This window comes from Mastigoproctus giganteus, chromosome 3 (genome assembly GCF_048544385.1).
Source record: "Mastigoproctus giganteus isolate SK-2022 chromosome 3, ASM4854438v1, whole genome shotgun sequence".
Lineage (NCBI taxonomy): Eukaryota > Metazoa > Arthropoda > Arachnida > Uropygi > Thelyphonidae > Mastigoproctus > Mastigoproctus giganteus.
The window spans coordinates 67,861,942-67,884,887 of NC_143577.1; the positions used below are offsets into that span (position 1 = coordinate 67,861,942).

At 36.7% G+C, this 22,946-nt stretch overlaps 1 protein-coding gene across 1 annotated transcript in view; it reads right to left on the reverse strand.

Annotated features, from left to right (window-relative positions):
- Window positions 1-22,946, reverse strand: part of LOC150088061 (uncharacterized) — a 309,524-nt gene that overhangs the window by 141,399 nt on the left and 145,179 nt on the right. The window lies entirely within an intron of this gene.

Here is a 22,946-nt window from a genome sequence, read left to right on the forward strand (position 1 = left end):
TGTTTTTACCACCAAACGTAATGTCAAAACTCCAGCCAGTGGACCAAGGTATTATTTAAAATTTTAAATTTCATTATCGAAAGAGAATAATAATGAAGATTGTCAACGCTTTACAAGAAAATAGAAACTTGGAGGTTACAATTATCCTTAGAGATTGCACCTCTGAACTGGCAAAAGTTTGGACAAACGATGTCACTGAATGCACTATTCAAAATTGTTTTTCGAAAATGGGATTTGCATTGAACACAGAAGTCGGACAACCAGACGAACTACCTCTTTCACAACTGAAAAACCTTTGGAGGTTATTAGAATCGTCCAGAAACATCGAAAATGAAATAACACTGGATGGTTATGTTTATGTAGATCAAGATCTAGCTACAGCATAACATCCAAATGAAGATGAAATACTGAACAGTGCTAATAGATGTGACCATGTTCACGAATAAATTAACAATGATTCTGAAGATGCATCAGAACAACTCATAGAAAAGCCAACACGCAAAGAAATGATTCACGCTTTTAAAATGGTTCGTCTGGGTCTACAGTTTTGTGAAAATGTTCCTGATAATGTTTTTAATACTCTGAATAAATGCGAGGTTTTCTTTGAGAATCACACATTTTTTAATTGTATTGTGTAAACAAAAATTACCGATTTTTTTTAATATGTGATACTTACCGACAAAAATTGTGTAAACGTAATTTAAATAAGTATGTTTTGAAATAAAATACATTCAAAATAAATGTAGATTCATTTTAATTTTCTAATTAGATAACAATTTCCAATAAAAAAGATATTCTCTGTATAACGAAATTTCTCTATAACGAATTTTTTCGGTGGATTTACTGATTTCATTACAGGGAAGTTTGACTGTATCTTCTTTCGTCTTCTCAACCTCCAACCCATGCATGGTACTAAGTACTATAGTTTCTAATACCTCTCGGGTTTGGGGTTTTCATAAAAAAAAAAAAAAAAAAAAAAAAAAAAACTGTCGTAGTGGAGGTTAGCAACTTAAATAAGTTCAAGGCCGAACTAGACAAACTTTTGGAATGAATGGATGGGCGAAATGGAAAGGGCTTTTTGTTTTTTTTCGGCTGATGCTATTAAGCTTGCATTCTTGCATCATATGCCTCTACTAATGCTAGTGCAATTAACAAGGATTGAGTTGTGCTGATTTTCTGCCATCTTGTACAACAGTTCACAAAAAAAGACATGGAGGAAATGTCAAAGGGAATAATCCCACTGCATGACATGTCTACATAATAGCGAATTTGACTATAATAATATTGCCAACTGTGGGTTGGGAAATTAGGACCGCATGGGATATGTGGAAGCCATAAATTAGCTTCGGCAATTTTGATATACCAATCAGTGATACTATACTAATGTAATTTCTATGAACAAATTTTAAGTAAGTTGAAAATAAATGACAAAAAAAAAAAAAAAAAAAATCAATAAATTATGTAATGCAGCACTGAGATTTTTTTGTTGTTAGAAAATGCATCGGAAATCATCAAGTACTGCACCACAATTTTTTTTAGATGTGTGTGTGTACTTGATGTACTTGGCAGTTACATGTAAATTGTCATTCAAAAATATTCACAAAATGTAACTTAAATGCAACAACTTCAGCAAAGATGTTTTTCATTTACAAATTTGTATGTATGTAACAATATGAAAATTGGCTAAAGTCATCTTTCCTTGAATGAAAGAGGGGACAAAAAAAAAAAAAAAAAGTCTTGCTTTAATATTGAGTGATATTATCTTGACAACTTCCCAGATAGTATTCTCAAACTCATCAACAATCGTCGGTTCCTTTACCCAAACCTACAAGAAGTCCATCAGGTTGAAACAGATCTCCTAGATATCTACTTATTGTTGGAAAAAATTACGACATATCATGTATCCCTTCATGATACAGTTGATCAAAAACTATCCAGTTCTAAGTTTCTATCATCATATGCTTGGCGAACTAAAAGTACAGCGATAAAAGCATCAAGTTCTTGAATGGATGTACAGCAATTATTATTATTATTATTTATTTATTTTTTATGAGAACCCAAGCTTGAGAGGTATTAGAACCTATAGTACTTAGTACTGTGCATGGGTTGAAAGCTGAGAAGATGCAAGAAAAGACTTGAATTTCCATAGATTGTAATTTTCAGGAAATAGGTATAAAGGGAGATTGTTCCAGAGAACAGAAGCTGAATGAAAAATTGAGGAAGAAGAAAAGTTGGTTCTGTGAATTGGGAGAGTAGATCGACCGTATTTAGCTGTCATGGGCTTGAACCCCGGTCTACTCAATGAGCACGTGTTACTGCACTCCTGCTCCTGACCAGTTGGCTAAGGAGGCCGTTTATCCTTTGATTTCAGTGCAGCTCTCTATGTGTTTTATCACTGAAATGTCCACAAATAAATGAAATATATTTATCACAGAATCCATATACACATTTCGCCTTGCATACGGAGTTGGCCCAGGGTTATTGCGAATTATGTCCCTTTATAGTGCACCTCAAGCTGAAGGACTGCCAGATTTTATAACTTCCCATATGTGCCCAGATTTTGAGGTATGTTTGCTGCCCTATGATATACATATATGCCATATGATATACACATATAGTTTTTATGATTATGATGCTGTGTATTATCATCTACAGTATCACTTGATGTACAAGGATTAGAAGTATTATTTTCACCACTACTAGACTTCTCGGCTTTCATTAGGAATCCATTCAACACTTTCTTCTTTTTCTCTAAATTCACCTCCACTCTCCTCAGGATCACTTTCAGATAGCTTTTCTAATTCCTCTAGACATTTTTGAATCTACACTTGGGTAAGACCATTAGATCACCACATTTTAGTAATGCAATCAAACTAGCATTGTAAAAATTGTTGAAATACTTTACCACATATAAAGTTTCATTCAGACTAAACTAAAATGGCACAGTGCAGCAATATATAGTAGTGACTCCTACATACACACTCAGACCTGAAGTGACATGCACAGATATACAGGCATGCGCACCTGGGTGTGTACTTGCACAAGCCACAGGGTGATTCAAATCACAAATGTTTGTCACAAGGTAAATAAATGCAAAAACTTGATTAAATGTATAAACTTAGCTTATTTTATAAAAATTTACCTCTTTGGCAGTTTGGAACGGAGCTAAAATTTAAAAGAAAAATGTGCGAAAAATTATTTGCAATTGTGCATGCTGAAAGTTAAAGAAAAGTTAGGAAATGCCACGAACTCACAGTTCTGCAGTTAAAAGGACAGCAAAACTGTAACAACTTAAAGAAAGCAAATGGTCAAATTGACTATTGCAGTGGTTCTAGTGTTAAAGAATATGCTGTCTGTGACACTACATAGAATCATACTGCTTGAACAGTAAAGTGAACATTGGGCACACGCTGTAGGGTAGGAACGCCTTGACATTGGGGTAGGTGAAAATGCGGCGGTATCAGAAGGGTGGCACTGACAGGCCACATCAGTTCCGAAGCTGTTTCAATGCCCCAGGCTAGCTGACGAAATGGTACCCCTAGATGATGTACTTAATTACTTAATTTTCACCAAATGGCATGTTTTCAGAGGGTGAATCAAGCCTATATGCATCCTTAAATCTGAGTACATACTGGATATCAGCATAGATCTATTTGCTGCCAGAACGTAATTTTGAAGGAACCAATCAGGCAACCGTTTCATCAGCGCATGCACAAATGCACAGCAGTTTGCAATTCATGCATTGTGTACATTGTGTAGAAGTTATAATGTGTGCATAGTGTTTTTGTGCTTGCTATATAAAGAGATAATCGTGAATATTGTGATTTATAATTTAAATAAAACCTCCCTGGGAACGCCATCAATTAAAGTGCAAAGTAGTACAAAATCCCCTTAGTTAAAGTAAAAGATGACAAAGCCCCCATTTTTTCCGTTTTTGGTCTTTAACACCATATAAAAATTTTAGGGAGATCTTTAGAAATAGAAAAAAAAAACTAAAATTTTAGTAATTTTAATAATGATGTAATCCTGAAAAATATAATTTTTGCCTGTGTTGGTTCACTCTATTTGATAATTTTTTTGTCTACCTGAATAATCCTCAAAAAGTGACCTGATGCACCCAGGTCACAATTTAGTGATCATGTGACCTCACTTTGTATCTTAGCAGCCTGCCAACAGTTAAATCAGAATTAACCTCAAGTCATTTCTGGGGAGGGCAAGTGAGGTAGGCATATAAGGCTACTAGATATAACCTAAGGCATCAGTTCCACTTTAGTTACAAATAGTGTTAAAGTCTGTAGTATTATACCGTTGCTGTGAACTTTGTAGTGTTTTTAAAAATTGGTTATACTCTTTGAGTGACCTGAAAAATCAGTCTTTCTTCAATCATCATGGTGGTCATCAAGAATAATAAAGGAGGTTCTAAACTATGTGCAGAAAGCTACATATACTCCAAGAAGAGTAGACAAAAGAGTAGCTCAAACAGTAGACAAATAAGTTGGGAATGTTTGCAGAGGAATGCACTTTCTTGCAAAGGTTTTGCTCATACAGATTTGTAGGTGAAGCAACTACTTTCTGTGATTGAACACAGCCACAACCCAGATCCTAACAAGGTTAAAGCAGCCGAAGTAAGAAGCACCATAAAGACAGCTGCTTTGACCAACAGGGTCAGATCTGCATATATTGCTGCAAATGCCATATGTCAATAACCACTTGAAGTCCATTATGCCATTGGTCGGCTAGACTCTTTTAAACATAACGTTCAATGTTTACAGAAAGGAGCATTTCCAAAGGACTAAACACGTTGCTGCATCCAGCCACCAGGTCTTCCTGATGGACTATTTACAGTATTCACGAGAAAGATTCCTCCCGGTTCCACCAGAGTTATGGAATGTCCATCAGGCAACCATTGATGAGGAAGCTCACACCAACAACCTATGCAAGAGTTGGAATTTTGCTTTCCATGGGCCTGTGGGGCATGACCACCCAACTATCTGGAAGGCCATTGAAAGTATTAGAAAGGATCAGGTAGTATCAACAGCCCTGATTAAGGATTCTCATGTTGAGCCTCCAAGAACACGAGTCAAACGTGCTACAAAGGAGTATCAACAGTGTTTGAAGAATCTTTGTCTAGACTATGTGAACGAGAGAAAGACCTTGAAGGAATTTCTGAATGGCGTAGGTCAAGTATCAGGTGGAAGAAAAATGAACCTTAACGCTTAATGAGATTTTCAATATTGTGCTTTATTTGTTTGATTTTTTATAGATACAGTATGATGTTTTATTATGTTCATTGCAAAAACAAAGATGCAATATGTTTTCCGTGCCTCTTATTTGTATCTGACACAAATAATGTTCCATTTTGCAGCTCCGATAGATGGACTGGAAACATGTAAATCAAAACGTTCTATTTTATGAGAATTCGTTACCACACATAACAAATTTCAAAAAACAGAAATTGGTAGAAAAGGGTCTTCAAAAATGTGGACTAATTCACGACATTGCACAAGCAGCACTAAGAAGCGAAATTTCGAAATGGCGCCATATACTGAAAATATTAAAATGTATATTGTTCTGTGCTGAAAATAATTTGACATTTCGTGGACAAGTTCGTTACACAGAGGTCCGATTGTACTTATTGTTTATTATATTTTACCAATTATCGAAATAAGGTGCGTAGCTACAAATTTGCCAAGGCCAAAAACATAACTCTGGGCAAATGACATAAATGCTTTGTCATGGGGCCAAATGCTGTATGGAGTATAATTCTCCCACCATCACTACCCAACTTCTTTCAAATGATATAATTCCAGACTTAGCTACTGCCTCACATTTATACAAATGATTAGATAAATAACCCCATCTTTTCTTTATACTGCCTTGATTCTGATGTAGAAGTTTTCTATTCAGTATTTTTATATTTTTTTTTCAACTCTCTTAAGTAATGAAAAATACTTTTTCATTCATGAACAGTAATGACAGCTATAATTAAATGTATTAATATTACTAAATACAGCAGGCCCCCGTTATAACGCGGTTCGCTTTACGCTGATTCGCTATAACGCTGTTCTTATATTATAACCCGTATCTGACTATAACACTGTCACAGATCAGTATAACGCTCTTTTACAGATTACATTTTTGACATATTTAACGAAATCGTTTCATTTGATGGAGTCGATAGCTTGAAAATGAATAGCAAAACAGCATTAAAACGTTTCCCACGCCGACTTGAGCAATTTTCCCACGCTCAGTGAAATTTTCTCTCACGCTAATTTAAGTACAGTCACTTGTTACGTAGTTCCGAGATCAACATTTTAAAAAATGATCAAATATATTGCTTGTAATATTTGCGTTATATGCATTTATCCGAAGTCTAGTTAGTCATCACTCAGTACAGTATTAGACATCGTGCGTAACGGACAGTTTACTTGAACATTATATCATAATTAATTCAACCAATGCAGTTATATTTTCGAAGAGCTAATAATGACCGACAGGAATGAAAAAGCAACAACGTCTGGGCGCAGTACGAAGACTATAAATGTAAAAAAAAGACTGAATTTGAAAATTAAATTAGACGTTTTGAAGCGAATCGATTCCGGTCAATGACAAGCGGATGTGTGCCATAATTTAGGACTCGCAAATTTAACTGTAAGAACAATTATGAAAAAATAAAGAATTAATTTTAGCAGCGGGAAAGATAGCTGTTCCACTGCAAGCAACTAGGACTAGACCGGCTATTAGGATTGAAATGGAAAGACTAATTTTTTTGAAGATAATATTCCAATGCAGAATTCAGTTAAGTTAAATATTAAAAAGAGAGAGAGAGAGAGAGAAAGAGATTAGCAAATACGATGATCTGAAGAAAACTCGCCTAAAAAAAAAAAAAAAATGTGGAACCATTTAAAACTGGTAGAATAGATTTAAAATCCCGGGAGAAGCCGCTAGTGCAGATTAAGGAGCCGAAACTTTCAAAAAAGAACTTGTTAAAATTATTGAAGAGGGGTATTATGTGTTATACTTCTCAACAAGTTTTTAATATAGATGAAGCAGGACTTTTGTGGAAACGAATGCCTAAAAGAAGTTTCATATTGAAAGAACAAAAAACATGCCAAGTTTCAAAGCGGCGAAGGATCAGTTGACTTTATTGTTGGGTGGTAACGCTGCGGGCCATTTAAAATTAATACCCCTTTTAGTTTATTTGGAAGAGGGCCAAAGTTCAACTCAAAATCCACACATTTTTCATGATTAAATTCATCCATTAAATTAAATCAATTAAATTCATTATTTTAATTGGAATTCTGTTTACTCTTGAGACGCAAGTAGTTACCACATAATTATACGTATGTAATGCAGAATATTTTATATGTGCAAATATTTGAATATTAAATATTTTGACCGACATTTGTGCATTTTTTCATTACCGTTTATTATTGATTAGGAAATATCCTATGGCACCGGCCGCAGCTCACAAATACATATGTTACCTTATGGAAAAGCGGCGCTCGCTTAGCGCGGATTCACTTAGCGCTCTGTTTTTCCGGAACGAATGACCAGCGTTAAGCGGGGGTCACCTGTATAGTAAATTTCACAATAAAAAAATTATACAATTCATTTTACAAGTCAGAAATAAATATAAACACATGCAGCTTAACTTTTTTGTGAGATTCATGCATATATATATGTTTTTATGTGTGAACTCTGTCAAGTATGTGCTTATACAGTATATACATTTAGGTGTATTAGCACCACAGCAATTAAGGCTATGGGGCATTTAGTATATTGTATACTGCATACATTCTTTGGTAGATGAAAAATTCAAGTTTTCAAGAGAAAAAACTATGCAACCTAAGACTGACTAACTCAGCCATGCTGTGGCAACCCCCCCCATAAAATTCCCCCAAGTCGTATTCAGATTTGGACCTTTTCCATCCAGCATAGGAGGACAGTGATAACCACTGTGCTACCTGCAAGGATCCATATGGGGAGTACATACTCATGTATAAAATTTTCACACGTGAACTCCTTGCAATATACACTCATGAGTCAAAACATTATGACAAGCAAGTCGTTATGCAAATCAAAGCAAATGCAGGTGTACTTACGGTGCGTGCACAAGTCGGGGCACAGTATAAAAAACACTCAATACTGAGCTCCATTAATCAGTGTTACTATTGTTCTTCAGATGGGAAAGGCAGTGGACTTAAGCGAGTTTGAAAAAGGCCAAACTGCAATGGCCAGATGACTGGGTCAGAGCATATCCAAAATGGCATGGCTGGTGGGAATCTCATGGTCAGCCATGGGTAGTACTAGGGCTTGCATAAAACCGAGAAATTTCAAAACCGAGTTTAACCGAAGTTTACTCTTAAAATCGGTTTTAAAACCGATTTTCTCAGACTTAGGGAAAATAATTAAAAGCTTATAACAAAAGTATTTAATTTTATCTTGGGTAGATTGTACAAATCGTAATCAAATCTTTTAAACAAAATCTATCACCTCTTATAGTAAAAAAAATAAAAAAAATTAAAATGCTCCAAAAAAGGTAACCAGCTTGAGATTATACAAAATTACAAATTGTATTCAAATCCTTTGAATAAAAACTACCTTCTTGTATAGTAAACAAAAAAATAATAAGCCCTATAATAATAATAAATAAATAAAAATAAACAGCTTATTTATCGCTCAGCTTTTTTCTGAAAATGATCCTTTAAAAAACACAGTATATTAAGCATTTTTCCCGATAGACTTGACCTTATTTTTGTGTTAAAGAGACCAGTGATCGAAAACACTTTCTCAGATTGGACACTTGTTGGTTTAATGGTCAGCAGTGCTCTATAAACTTTCTCCAGCTTTTCACTTCTACTGCTAGTTGCCTCCAAAATTTTAAATTCTTTGTTGATTTCCAATTCACTCGGATATTTTGAAGGCACTTCAGTTAATCTCTTTATTACACTATCATACTCTCGCATGAGTGTATCTCTGACATCGGAACTAGATGAGTCTTTGTTTTCTTCTAAAAGAACAGTTCGTTTATTTTCAGTTTCTTCATTCAAGGCTAAGATTCCTTCGGAATGTTTTGCAAATAATCTCTGATAAATCTCTTCAGCATGCTTTTTCAAAACTTGCTTACTTGGAAAATCAAAAGTTCTTGAACCTGAATCTTCTTTCCTAAACTTTTTGGGGTTGTGTAGATAGCTCAGCAAAGCCACAGTTTGGAAATTTCATCTTGCATTGTAACGCTGCAAAAGGCTTTGGTGAAACTTTAAAGCAAATGGGTTTTTTGCTGTATCAAGCTTAGCAAGCAGAGATTCTATTGAAGACTCTGCTTTAAGTAAGTCTGTATCTTCTGAGGTTATAGCCTTCAGAATCATTTCAACTGGTCGCAAAGTTTCACATAGCAATTCAAGTGTTTTCCAGTCATCGTCAGACACAGCTTCAGTTGACAGTACTGCACATAGAGCATTTGGAATGCAATTTTACAATTTCAAAAATCTCTCAATCATATAGAATGTGCTATCCCATCTAGTCTTGCAATCTAATATAAGTTTATATTCTTTCCCATTAAATTTTGCTTTAACAAAATTTTGTATTATGTCATTTTTGGTAGGTGATTTTCGAAAAAGCTTGCAAATTTTTTTGACTTTGTTAATAGTTTGTGCAATATTGGCCATTGGATTGGAGAAATAAATGAGCTCATCGGTAAAGTCGGTTTGATAAAGCATGCCTTGCTGTCTTTCTTCAACTTCTTCACCGTCACTACTTTCTTCATTATTTTCATTTTCTTCATTGTCTTTGGGAGACTCAGAGACTGTCGCACCATAATTGATTGCTTTTTCATAAAGTACATCTATAACTGACAGATGTATACAATAGGCTATACATTGTTGATGATTAGGCGTAATTTGCTTGCCAAACTTAATCATCATTGCTGCTCCATCGGTGGTGCAGGCAACAATATCCTCATCCAAGTTCAAACCAAATTCTTTCAAGTGTCCATTCACAATTTGCTCGGTTCTTCTGCTATCAAGTGAACCATTAATCTCAATAAGACCTAACGACCAATGATTGTCTTTTGAATGCACATTTATATTCATATACCTTTTATTTTGTATAGACGTATATTTGTCTAGAGTCAATGAATACCGTGCACCGAAAACCAATGAATTTTTGAAATGCTGAATGAGTTCGTCTTTCTTAGTTTTATAATAATTCAGAACCATATTTTTAATTCCATTCACTGAGGCTGGTGGTAATTTATCCTATTTATTTCTCTGAAGGTGAAGACTTGATTGTATAAACTCACTCTTGGCAATTGAATTAAAAGAAAATCCATCTAAAGCAGCTAATTTTGAAATCTCTTCTTCCATAGATTTTTTAACGATAAAGTTTTCTAATGTTCTTACCATTTTTACGGAAGGTTCACTGTTATCTTGTTTAATGTCACTCTGATGCATTTTCTTTAAATGCAACATCAAAGATGATGCAGATCCTCCAGACGACTTCATTATCTTCTGACATTTCGAACATTGTGCTTCATCTTTGCTTTTTCGAGCAAAATAATTCCATACATTTGATTTCATCTTAGACTTATTAAGAGTAATAAATATTAATTAGTAGGAATTTATATCCCTGACAATTTTAAATAAAAATATTGAAGATAACAATGGCACAATACTATGCATCACTCCCACAAGCACTGAACGAAGAGTCTAAACGAGGCAAGTTTCAAAAGATACAGGTGGGAAGATAAAAGGTACCCCCTCCTAGATTTGAGCCACTTGCCCATGAGATTCGTACTTAAACATAAAATAAAATAAAATAAAAAACATGTTTAAAACATAAAGCAGTTGAATGATCCAGATAAATGAACAAACAAAAAACTATATTCGAGAGCTAACTAAAAAAATATTCGAATCCAGTTTTAGAAGCTCGGTTTCGGTTTTAACAACTCAATATGAAAACCGGATTTAACCGGTTTATAAAACCGATTTGCAAGCCCTAGTTATTACCTACTGAAAGTGGTATGAGGAGGAGAAACCCACGAACCACCGGCAAGGTGTTATAGACGACCACAGCTCATCGATGCTCGAGGTGAGCGAAGTAATGTGTCACAACACACTGAACCCTGCTAAAAATGGGGTTGCGTAGCCGCAGGCTGCTCCGAGTGTCCATGTTAACCACAGTTCACTGGCGACAGCGCCTACAGTGGGCAAGCGAGCATCAAAACTGGACCTTGAGTGATTGGAAGAAAGTCATCTGGTCCGATGAATCATATTTCCTGTAGCACCATGTGGACGACCAAGTATGTGTGCATCATTTACCTGGGGAAGTGATGGTGCCTGGATGAACTGTGGGACTAACACAAGCCAGTGGCAGCATGTCATGCTTTGGTTGATGTTCTGCTGGGATACCCTGGGTCCAGTCATGTGTCGGGCAATCCGACATCTACCACCTACATAAACATCATTGCTGACCATCTACACCCTTCCATGGCAACGAACTTCCCCTCTTGTGGTGCTGTCTTTCAGCAGGATAATGTGCCATGCCACACCGCCCAGATTGTTCGGGACTGGTTCGCAGAACATGAGGAAGACTTCCAGGTATTGCTGTGGCCTCCAAATACCCCAGACATCAATCCCATTGAACATCTGTGGTTTGTGTTGGAACAGCAACTCCGATCTGCGGTGTTTCAACCACGGACCTTACAGGAGGTAAAGGATCTGCTGGTTAAGTGTCGGTACCAGATACCACAAGATACATTTAGAAATCTTGTAGCATCCATACCTCGCTGGGTATGAGCTGTTTTGGCTGTGCACGGAGGACCAACATCATATTAGGTAGGTGGTCATAATGTTTTGGCTTATCGGTGTATCTATGTTTTGGTTGTTTCAAATAATAATTCTGTTGCTGCAGGAACATAACATATAGCAGTGCCTGCATTTCTTTGATTTGAGCATTTTTTTAAAAAATATTTCTACCAGGTGGTGTTAGTGGGGGTGAAGGTTCTGGTATGCTTAAATAAATTGAATATCATCATAAATCATTCAAACATGTAGAAAACCTAATAGGTGCAATAACAAATTCTTTTTGCAGAATCATTTAAAACTTCTATTTCTAGGTAATCGAATCCTCCTATAAATGTATTTGCAATACAATATGAGATATAAGATTTTCACATGTTAAAATCTTATATCTCATATGAGAGTTATAACACGTGAGAGTTATTCATAGCATGATTCACAATTTTACATATATTTAACCAATATTTTAGGCATAGGCAGACAACAAAAATAATTTGTTGTACTGAATTTTTTTGCTGAATCTATTTAGCTCAAACAAGATTTATAAAGCATTATTAACAAGGGAAACTGCCCGTAAACTAGAAATATTTTCTAGTTTACGGTCTAGTTTAATATGGTGAAAGTTTAGCTAAAAGATATTCGTCGTAATGGGATTTTACTGTATCTGCTACAGGATGGTTGGTGACGGACTGCCCGTGGTCAACACCACATTTTGGCTATCTATTTATGACCCAAATTCGAATCAACCTGTTCCTCATGCTCATTTTAATAGCTCTATCAGTTTATCATTCTTTAATATCTTATTTAATTTTCAGAATCTTAGTCCCATCCTCTATTATTGTCAACATTTCTACTGATTCAATATCTACAGGTGTGTATGTGAACATATTATCCACATCTAAGCTGAGCATTATTGTATTAGTGTTAATATTTTCCTGTTTTATTACGAAGGGGCATCAAAATGTTTGTACCCTTACCTAGAAATAATAGCCCTAGAAAGGTGAAACTTCACAGGAACTTAAATCCTTTTCTATGTACTCTCCATATATAGTAACACATTTCTCCCATCTATGGATCAGTTGTTTAATGCCTTGATCAAAGAAGTCTGCACTTTTTGCCTGAAACCATGATTCCACTTCATTGATGACTTCCTGCGACGAATCAAAGTGGCATCCATGCAATGGTTTCTTCATTTCTCAAAACAAGACGTTGTCTGATGGTGCAAAGTCAGGAGAATACGGTGGGTGCTGCAGTAGTTCGAAGCCACACTGGGCAACAAAGTTGGTGGTGGTAACGGAGGTGTGAGCCGTGCATTGTCTAGCAGAAGATGGACACATTCCGTTAGCATTCCACACCTTTTCACCTTCACAGCATCACATAACTTTTTCAAAACATTTCTGTTGTATTCTCTGGTAAGCGTGGAACCACGAGATAGGTAATCTGTCAGGATAACCCCCTTTCTGTCCCAAAACACAGATATCACCTTCTTCACAGATGGAGTGGTCTTTGCCTTTTTTGGGAGGCGTGCTTCCACTGCTTTGACATGTCTTTAGTCTACGGATCACACTGGTACACCCAGCCATCATTCGTTGTTTGTCACCAACCTATCAAAAAAATTCTCAACATTTCCATTACACAAATCCAACAGTTGATTAGAACATTGCATTCGACATTGCTTCTGCAAATCATGTAAAATGCTGTGGGCAGACCCATAACTAATTCCCACTGAATTTGTGATGAAATGAACTGTCACACGTCTGTCACTCAGCATCAGCTGCTCAACCTTTGCAACCGTCTCACTGACTGCGGATGTTGGCCTTCCTTCTCTTGGCTCATCAAAGACACTTGTATGACCGCACTGGAACTCCCGTTTCCACTTTTTTTTACAGTGTCGTGTCTATGGGAAAGACAATTCTGCCCATATACAGCTTTCATTTCTTTGTCAGTTTCATGAGCTTTCTTGTCCTGCAAATGCAGGAACTTGATCACTGCTCGATACTGCACTTTATCATCCATAGTTTCCTTCCTCAAATTCCGGGCTCCACCTCTGGTGTACGATCACCTACGGGAATGAAATTTCACATGTTAGTTATTGAATATGTAGACAACTTATATTAAAAACAGCATCTTCCTACTGATGTTTTATCTAGGTCAGGGTATGAACTTTTTGATACCCCCTTGTATTATTCTATTATTTCTTAATGGCTTTATATGATTACCAACCATTTTGCTTAACACCATGTTTTGTACATCTATAAGAAAACAAAAAACATCTGAAGTAGCAGAACATGTATAGTATTAATAACAGTTTAGTATTAGTAATGGCCATACAGTGCAAGGAAGGCTGAAGGCTTATGCTGACCAGGCGAAAAAAAAAAAAAAAATAAATAATAATAAATAAATAAATAATAAAAATAAATAATAATAAAACAAAATATATAATAATAATAGAAAAGGAAATAGACAGCCTATGCATTTCCCTCCTTACGTAGGTGGAGGGGAATGCATAGGTTTGGGGGAAATTCAAAGGTTAGCTGGATAGCTGACCTTTGAATTTCCCTAAACTGTCAAACAGCCTCTACCACCCATGTAGGTAACTTATTCTAGTAATTTCTAACTTGCTGGCTAAAATAAACTTCCTGCAATCCAGTCTAAACATCTCTCCCTGTAACTTGAATTTATGGCCCTTAGTCCTAGAATCATTTATAACCATGACAATTTCATCCTCATTCATTTTATTATTGCCTCTCAGAGCCTTAAACACCTCAATCAAGTTGCCTCTAAGGTGCCTAGTTTCCAAGCTGTGCAACCCACATATTCGAAGTCTTTCCTCATAAGGACGTCCTTTTGCTAATCTCACCAGGTGAGTTACCCGTCTTTGGACCCTTTCAAGAAGCACAGTCTATTTTTAGGTGCAGTCTTCATTTCAAGTGTGGTCTAACAATAGCCTTATATAATGATGGGATTATGATTATGACATTGTTATCTCTATTAGCAAATGTTCAATAAATCATCGATAGGACACCATGGACCTTCCTTGCAACCTGTCTACAATGCTTGGAGATCTTCATGTCCCTTTCTTCCACTACTGACTTTAGTTCAACTTCAAGTGTATAAGTTATTTTGGGGTTACTGTTACCCAGGTGTAAGACTGCATTTTGCTGGATTAAAGCACAGCAGCCACTTTTATAACCATCCCTGAAGTCTATCTAGGTCACTCTGAAGAAGCTCTGCTTGGCAGTGATCATTCAACTACTAAACCGATCTTTACATCATCTGCAAATTTAGACATTACTCCCTTTATCCCTTGATTGATGTCATTTAAGCAAATCAAAAACAACAGTGGTCCCAATACCGATCCTTGGGGAATCCCACTTCTTACATTAACCCAATCTGAGGAATAACCATTTATCGCAACCCTCTGCCCTGAAGCCATCCTGCTATCCATCTAAGGATTTTCCCTGTGATTCTAACCTGTTCCAGCTTATAAAGTAACCACTCATGTGGGACTGAGTTAAATGCTTTGATGAAATCCAAATAAACAATGTCGAAATTATTCCCTAAATCCAGATCACGAGTGAGCCTGTCAAAATAGCTAACCAGATTTGTTAAACATGATTTTCCCTTTACAAAACCATGCTGTGTATCCTTCAGAATTCGATTTCTATCTAAATGATTCTGAATTCCACCCTTGATCATTGCCTCCATGATTTTTCCTACTACTGAAGTTAGACCGACCAGTCGGTAATTTCTTACTACGCTCTTAGAACTGACTTTATGTATTGCCAATACAATGGCACTTTTCCAATCCGATGGAATCTCTCTCCTGAGTCCAGTGATGCTCGCATAATTAGCCTTAATGGTTTAATGCACTCACTTGCCACCTCCCTTAAAATTATAGGGTATATGCCATCAACCCCAGCAGGCCTTACTCACTTGTAGGTTCGAAAGCGTTTTCATTAAATAATCATGTGTAATTTCAATATCATTAATTATATATTTTTCAACTTCACTCCCATAATTTCGCATTGACACAGTTTTTCTTATGTAAATATTGATGAAAAGTAACCATTCAGTTCATCTGCAACATACTATCCCACATTCATTACATAAGGGTCTGATTTGGTTTGTCCTTTTCTTTTCATTTATATATGCAAAGAATTCCTTATCCCCACTCTTTGCTCTCGTTGCCAGGGATTTCTGATAATCTGCCTTTGCCAGACTAACCTTTTCTGTGGCATTATTACAAATCAATTTGTAGCTGTTATAGGCGTCAATACTTTTTACTGCTCTGTAACTTTTCCATGCCATATTTTTCTGCTCAAGTAATCTGGCAACTTCATTATTCATCCAACTTGGAATCCTGCTCACGAAGTATTTTTAATGCTATATATGCATTCAAAGTGTGATCTAACAATAGCCTTATATAATGTCTCAAAATCAAGTTAAAAAAAAATAATTTTTAAATTATGGGGAGAAGAGTAAGGGGGAGGAAATTCAGCAACAGAACATATAATTGATATAAATGAATGATATAATAAAATGAATCATTCAAATTTGAGTATAACTGAAATAACCAAATGATTTGCCACAATCGAATGAAATAATCCTAATGAAAAAAGTACTCCTGATTATAACCTCTTGATTATGCCCATGACTAATCAGAACTGAATTTAGTTATCTTGCATGCAATCAAGGAACTGGTATTGTTTCTGGAATGTTATGCTTTTGAATAAATTAGTTTTATTGTGGAGTACCTGTATAGATTCTGAAACATTATACTATTAGAATAAATTACCTTAATCATGGTGGACATGTGTACGTAAAGTTGGTTCTTAATGGAAATAACCCACAAAGATGGCTTCATTTTTAAAATAAAGCTTATCATACACAGTGTTTAAAAACTTATTATTGATTTATGAAATTTTTTGGAATCCTTGAAAGATACTCACATTATCAAGCAGTTCTGCAGAACTCCAGCTGGAATGTGGCGAGTTAGGTAAACACACCAAAGGTTACTAACAAGTCTGCCAGCACAAAAGTAGAATCAGATGAGTTGCGTATAGAAAGACTGGACTTTGCAAAGTTTCTCAACACAGACAGATCTGGAGTGGGTTGCACTTTTAAAATAAGTGGAACAGCAGATAAGGCCAAGGAGTATCAGTATTAGAATTAGCTTTATCATCAGCAAAAAAAAAAAAAAGAAAAGAAAACAAGCACACACAACTCTTTTATAAACACCCTATAACAATTTGTCTAATTCTTCCTTAAATTCATTTAAACTACCTACTTTCACAACACCAGATAAAAGTTTGTTCCAACAATCAATCACTCTCTAGCTGAAAGAAAATTTTTGCACATTCATCCATCCTTTATCCACCCTCTTCAATTTAGGTTTATGTTCCCTTATGTGTGTCGTCCAAGAAAAAGTAAACATGGCATCAGCATTTAGTTTACACAATCTGTTTACAACCTTAATCACTTCAAATAGGTCTCCTTGCAAGGGCTACATTTACTTGTTGCCTTAACTAAACTTGTTGCTCTTCTCTAAACCCATTCCAACAGATCCACATCCTTCTTATAACAAGGCTTCTAAACTTGTATGCAAGTACTCAAGATGCAGCCTACGACTGCCTTATACAACAGGATAACCACTTACTTGTCCCTGCCAGCAAAATTCCTTTATACGCTGGTGTTAAAAGAAAGTGCATCACCTAGGAATTTCACATTTCTAACCCCTTTTCATGATGGTATGTTACATTAATGACTAGCATCACAAATAAAAATATAAACAAAAGATATTTATTAATGGTTAAGGCAAAGCTAAGTAATATTTGACAGGTGCTTTCAAAATATTCCAAAATGAGCATTTGCAACCTTTATATAACAGTTTTGGTAAACACAACAATTATGGCTGAAATGTTGTCAGAAGCCCTCAATTTGCTTCAGGTTATCATTTGAAATGTAAAACAAAATGAAAAGTTCACCAGGTGCAAACTAATATTTAGTTGAACTGCCTCTGGCCCTGATGACAGCAGCACACCGTCAAGGCATTGACAATATCAATTTCTGAAGATAATCAACTGATAGTTTGTGGTTCCAAACATGAATTATGGCTTCCTGAAGTTCATGAAGGGTCTTTGGTTTGTTTCTGGCAACTGCAGATTCCACATGATGGCAACAGTTCTCTATGGGATTCAGGTCTGGGCTGTTTCCTTGCCAGCTAACAGTTGTAATGTACCATTCTTCCAACCATTTTTCACCTGTAACAACTATAAACACATTACTGTTGACCCTCTAATGCAGAAATGAAGCTAAAATAACTACAGAAGTGCCTACTTACACTTTTTGCCCGATGACAAGGAGCAGAGTCATCCTGAAAGATGCAGTTACTTGGCAGGTTGAAATGGTCTCTAATGGTTGGCAGCAATTTGCCTTCCAATATTTTATAAACTTCCAACCTTTTATAAACTGCAGGTGACCTATTCCGCGATACGAAATGCGCCCCCATATCATTTGGCTGGTAGGGAATTTCACTGTAGACACAATACAGTATGGATGGTATTCTTCATCACATCTACGGCAAATCGTTTGTCTCTCATCAGAGCCATGCAGGTTGAATTTCTTCTCATCCGAGAAAATAACTTAATTCCACTGCTCGGGGATCCATTTGACATGCTCCTTACACCAAACTAATCGGTCCTTTTTCATTTTTTGTGAGAGGAAGGGCTTGTTCTTAGGACGATGGGCTGCAAGTCCATTTTTGAAGAGGCGTCTTCTGACTGTTACTGTACTTGCTGCCACTCCCGTATATTCTTCCCATTCTCTTTTCAGCTCAGACGAAGAAGCTTTACAGTTTTTAAGGCATAAACGCTTCAAAACGTGGTTCTGTTTTGGTGTAGAGACTCGTTTGTGTCTGGTTCCTTTTTTCTATCAGCAGCACCAATATTCTCGAGTTTGGAAAGAAATCTACTGACTGTCGACTGATTACAAGACACTCTATAAGCAATATGATGTGAAGAACATCCTTTCTCAAGTAAAGCAACAATAGCACTCTTTCTTTGTGGTGTCAACTGTACACATAACTTGCCATCCTGACACCAGCAAGGAATGGCTGCAACTCTTGCAGAGCGTGCTTATATAGCTGAAAGTAACAGCTGATGTAATATTACCTCATCACACCTACGCGTGTCATTCTTATCTGCGCCTCAGTAGCCAGGTGGGTAGTAGCAGTGCGTAGCACACACTTTCTTGATTAGACTTGGGTTCGAGCCCATCACCACCAAATACGAAGGATGCGGAAAGGTCAGAGAATGACCACCGCATATTCCTGGAGCAATATGGCCTTAGTCGCTAATGCTCCTAAAAACCAAAACACAAACAAACATTCTTATCTGATGAAATCTGTAAGAAATATTGCCATATACTTACGTTAATCAGATGACAATTACAATTTTAAGGGGTGATGCACTTTCTTTGAACCCCAGGGTATAATTAAGAAAACTCCATGAGCAAGGAACAATCACATTTAAGTTAGTACACATCTTAAATACTGCATACATTTGGTAGCTGCATTTTATCAATGATTTTGATTGATATTTGATGATTGCAAGAGAAGAAGAACAAGAACAGTCAGAAATAAAGGAAGGTTCTATAAATTGTAACATCTAGAAGCTAGGCATATGTGAGGAGACCTGACTAAAGTGTTTAAGGCCTTGAATGGATTTAGTAAACTAAATGCTGATGGCATCCTTACTCTTTCTAAAACAACACCCACCAAGTGACATAAATTAAAATTAGAAAAGGTTAGTTGCAGGAGAGATGTGCAAAAATTTGCTTTCAGTCAGAGTAATTGATTTTTAGAACAAACTTCCATCTGGTGCGGAAGTGGATAATTTGGGTAAATTTACAAGACTGGACAAATCATTACAAGGGATGGGCAAAGGAAGTGTGTAATTTTTATTTTTTTTATGGCTGATGCTGTTTAAGAAATCAACTTGTTTCCTTGCAACATTCCACTGCTGCTAATACTAATAACTCGAGTCTAGTATAATTTCAGGTGTCAATTCTTGTGTGCAGATATTCTATTCCATTCACTAATTCTACTATGAAAATTTATTTCCACACAAAACACAAACAACAAAACGCGCACAAATGGGGTACACTTAAATAGAAAGGGGTGCAAGAATATTTGCTGATGCTATCGAGCCAGTGTTAGGTAGGTCAGAAAACTGCTAGCTTGGAGGGATATACAGACTAAAAGGTTACCAGTGGCCGCACGCAGAGGCAAAAGTGATTCTTGCACTGCTTCAATTAGAATGAGCAGCAGCTTGGAAAGCAAGGTGATGGAGAATTTCCAGGACTGTTGGAACTCATAGTGGAATAAGTAAATACATGGGCTGTGTTAGGGTAACCAAGAGTGGACACAGGTGCATGTACACCAATGCTAGGAGTATAGTTAATAAATTTGATGAGCTTGAAGTTGCTAGTCAAGACATCAAAGGCAGATATTGTTGGGATATCAAAGACGTGGTGTCATACAGATATAAGCAGTGCAGAATTGGAATTTGGGGAGTACAATATGTACAGAAAGGATAGACAGGACAGGAAGGGAGGAGGGGTTATGCTGTTAGTTAAGAAACTCATAAAATCTAAGGAAGTGCATCCAATTGATGTTGGTGGACAATGCAATGTTGAGTATGTTTGGTGTGAAATAAGCATTGGGAAAGGAAAAATGAGAGAAGGTGTGTATTATAGGCCTAATGAATCTGATGAGTGTAATGAGCAATTGTGCAGAAAAATAGTGTCAGTAAATCAGAATGTCTTATAATGGGGGATTTTAACTTTCCAGATATTAACTGGAACTTGTGGGTTCGTCACTTGCACATTAGCAAGACTTTTGTGGATTTATTGGATGACTGATTTCTATAGCAACATGTTGCAGAGGCAACCAGAGGGAGTAATACTCTTGATCTGATTATAAAAGAACCACTGGGTGACAGTGATCACAATGTACTGATGTGGGAATTACTTAAAGATGTAACTACCATCACGGCTAAAGGGAAGGGCTTTTACTTTTGTAAAGGTGACTACAGAGGTCTCGGACAATTTTTAAATTCTGTACAGTGGGATCAACTGATGATGTTACCAACGTTGAATTCTAAACGGGAAGCCTTCAGGGACTTAATTTGGAGGCTACTAGGCTTTTCATTCCAACTAAGAAACACTGTTCAAGGTTTAAGCCTAAATGGATGTCAGATGAATTAATGAGGTTGCATATAAAATATCAGGTGACACAGAAGCCTATGGCAGGTATAAACTACACAAGTCACAAAGGAGGTTAGACAGGCGAAGGCAGATTACGAGACATCTTTGCCAAAGGATGCAAAGAAAAAAGCAAAGAGTTCTTTACTTATGTAAACTGTAGAAGGAAAGGGATGAATCATATTGGACCACTTAACATAGATGGGTTGACTATTGATGATCATGCTCAGGTAGCCAATAAACTGAATGAGTATTTTGCATCTACATTCACACATGAGGAGTTATTCAATGAGGGGAGTACAAGAAGTTTTTCAAATGCTAACAGAGAGCTAAGTGAATTTGTAATAACCGAGAGCAAGGTGGAGGAGAAATTGTTGAAGTTAAACATAAGGAAGGCACTTGGGGTGGACGGGATCTATCCAGTTATATCAAAGGAGGCAGCAAAGGAAGTAAGCAAACCCTTAGTCATAATTATGAGAGCTTCCTTGGACTCAGGGGAGGTCTCCATGGACTGGAGTTATGCAAATGTATCACCAATTATTGCAAATGTTTAACTTGTGTTCCTGGGAAAATAATGGAATCACTGGTTTAAGAAGCATTGCAGGATCATCTAGACAAGACTGCAGTAATAGTTAAGACACAGCATGGGTTTGTTAAAGGGAGGTCTTGTCTGACTAATTTGATTGGATACTATGATGTGGTCACAAAAGAACTGAATGCCAAAAATAATTTTGATATCATATACTTGGATTTCAGGAAAGCTTTTGATACTGTTGCATATGGGAAAGGAAAAATGACTGCTGTACAAATTGGAGAGGTATGGCATTAAGGGTAAGTTGCTACAATGGATGAAGGGATAGTTGAGTGGGAGACAACAGAGGGTGGTAATCAATGGACACTGCTCTTCATGGACAAACTTTATTAGTGGAGTTCCCCAGGGTTTGGTGTTGGGCCCATTGTTGTTTTATATATTTATCAATGATATTGATGAAGGTATATCGTGTCTAATGTCCAAGTTTGCAGATGATACAAAGGTTGGCAGGACTGTTAACGACAATAAAGACAGTATGCTATTCCAACTGGATCTAGTTAAGTTGGGCAAATGGGCTGAGAAGTGGCAACTGAAGTTTAACATTGACAATTGCAAAGTACTGCATATGGGTAGCAGTAACCCAAGAGGAACATACAAACTGTGTGGTATTACACTCAGGGAAGTAGAAAGTGAAAAAGACCTTGGGGTAATTGTGCAGTCAAAAATGAAGTTCCCTAAGCAGTGCAGAGGGGCTGCCAGGGCAGGTCACGGAGACTTGTCAATGATATATATAGGAATTTTGATAGTAGGGGTAGGGACGTGATTATCCCTTTGTATAAAGCAATGGTCAGGCTGCAGAATACAGGTCTATAGGCCTCATTTTAGGAAGGATGTCAAGTTGCTTGAGCAAGATTGGTGAGGGGAATGAAGGGGTGCTCTTACCAAGACATGCTTAAGTTCTGCAAACTGCAGCACCTGCGAGGTGATCTGATTGAGGTGTATAAGGCCTTGAATGGGTTGAGCAAGCTGAATGCTGATGGGTTTCTTCCTCTTGCTCAGACTAAGAACCTGAGGGGGCACAGTTTCAAATTGAGGAAAGATAGTTGTGGAATAGATGTGTGGAAATTTGTCTTTAGCCAGCGGGTAGTTGATTGGTGGAACATGCTTCCATCTTTTGTTGTGGAAGCTAATAGCCTAAATAAATTTAAGGCTGAGCTGGACAGGCTTTTGGAACGAATGGAGGGGTGAAATGGGAGGGTTTTTTTTTTTTTTTTTTTTGGCTGATGCTGCACAAGCTTGCTTTCTTGCATCATATGCCTCTACTAATGCTAATCTTTCAAACATTTCCA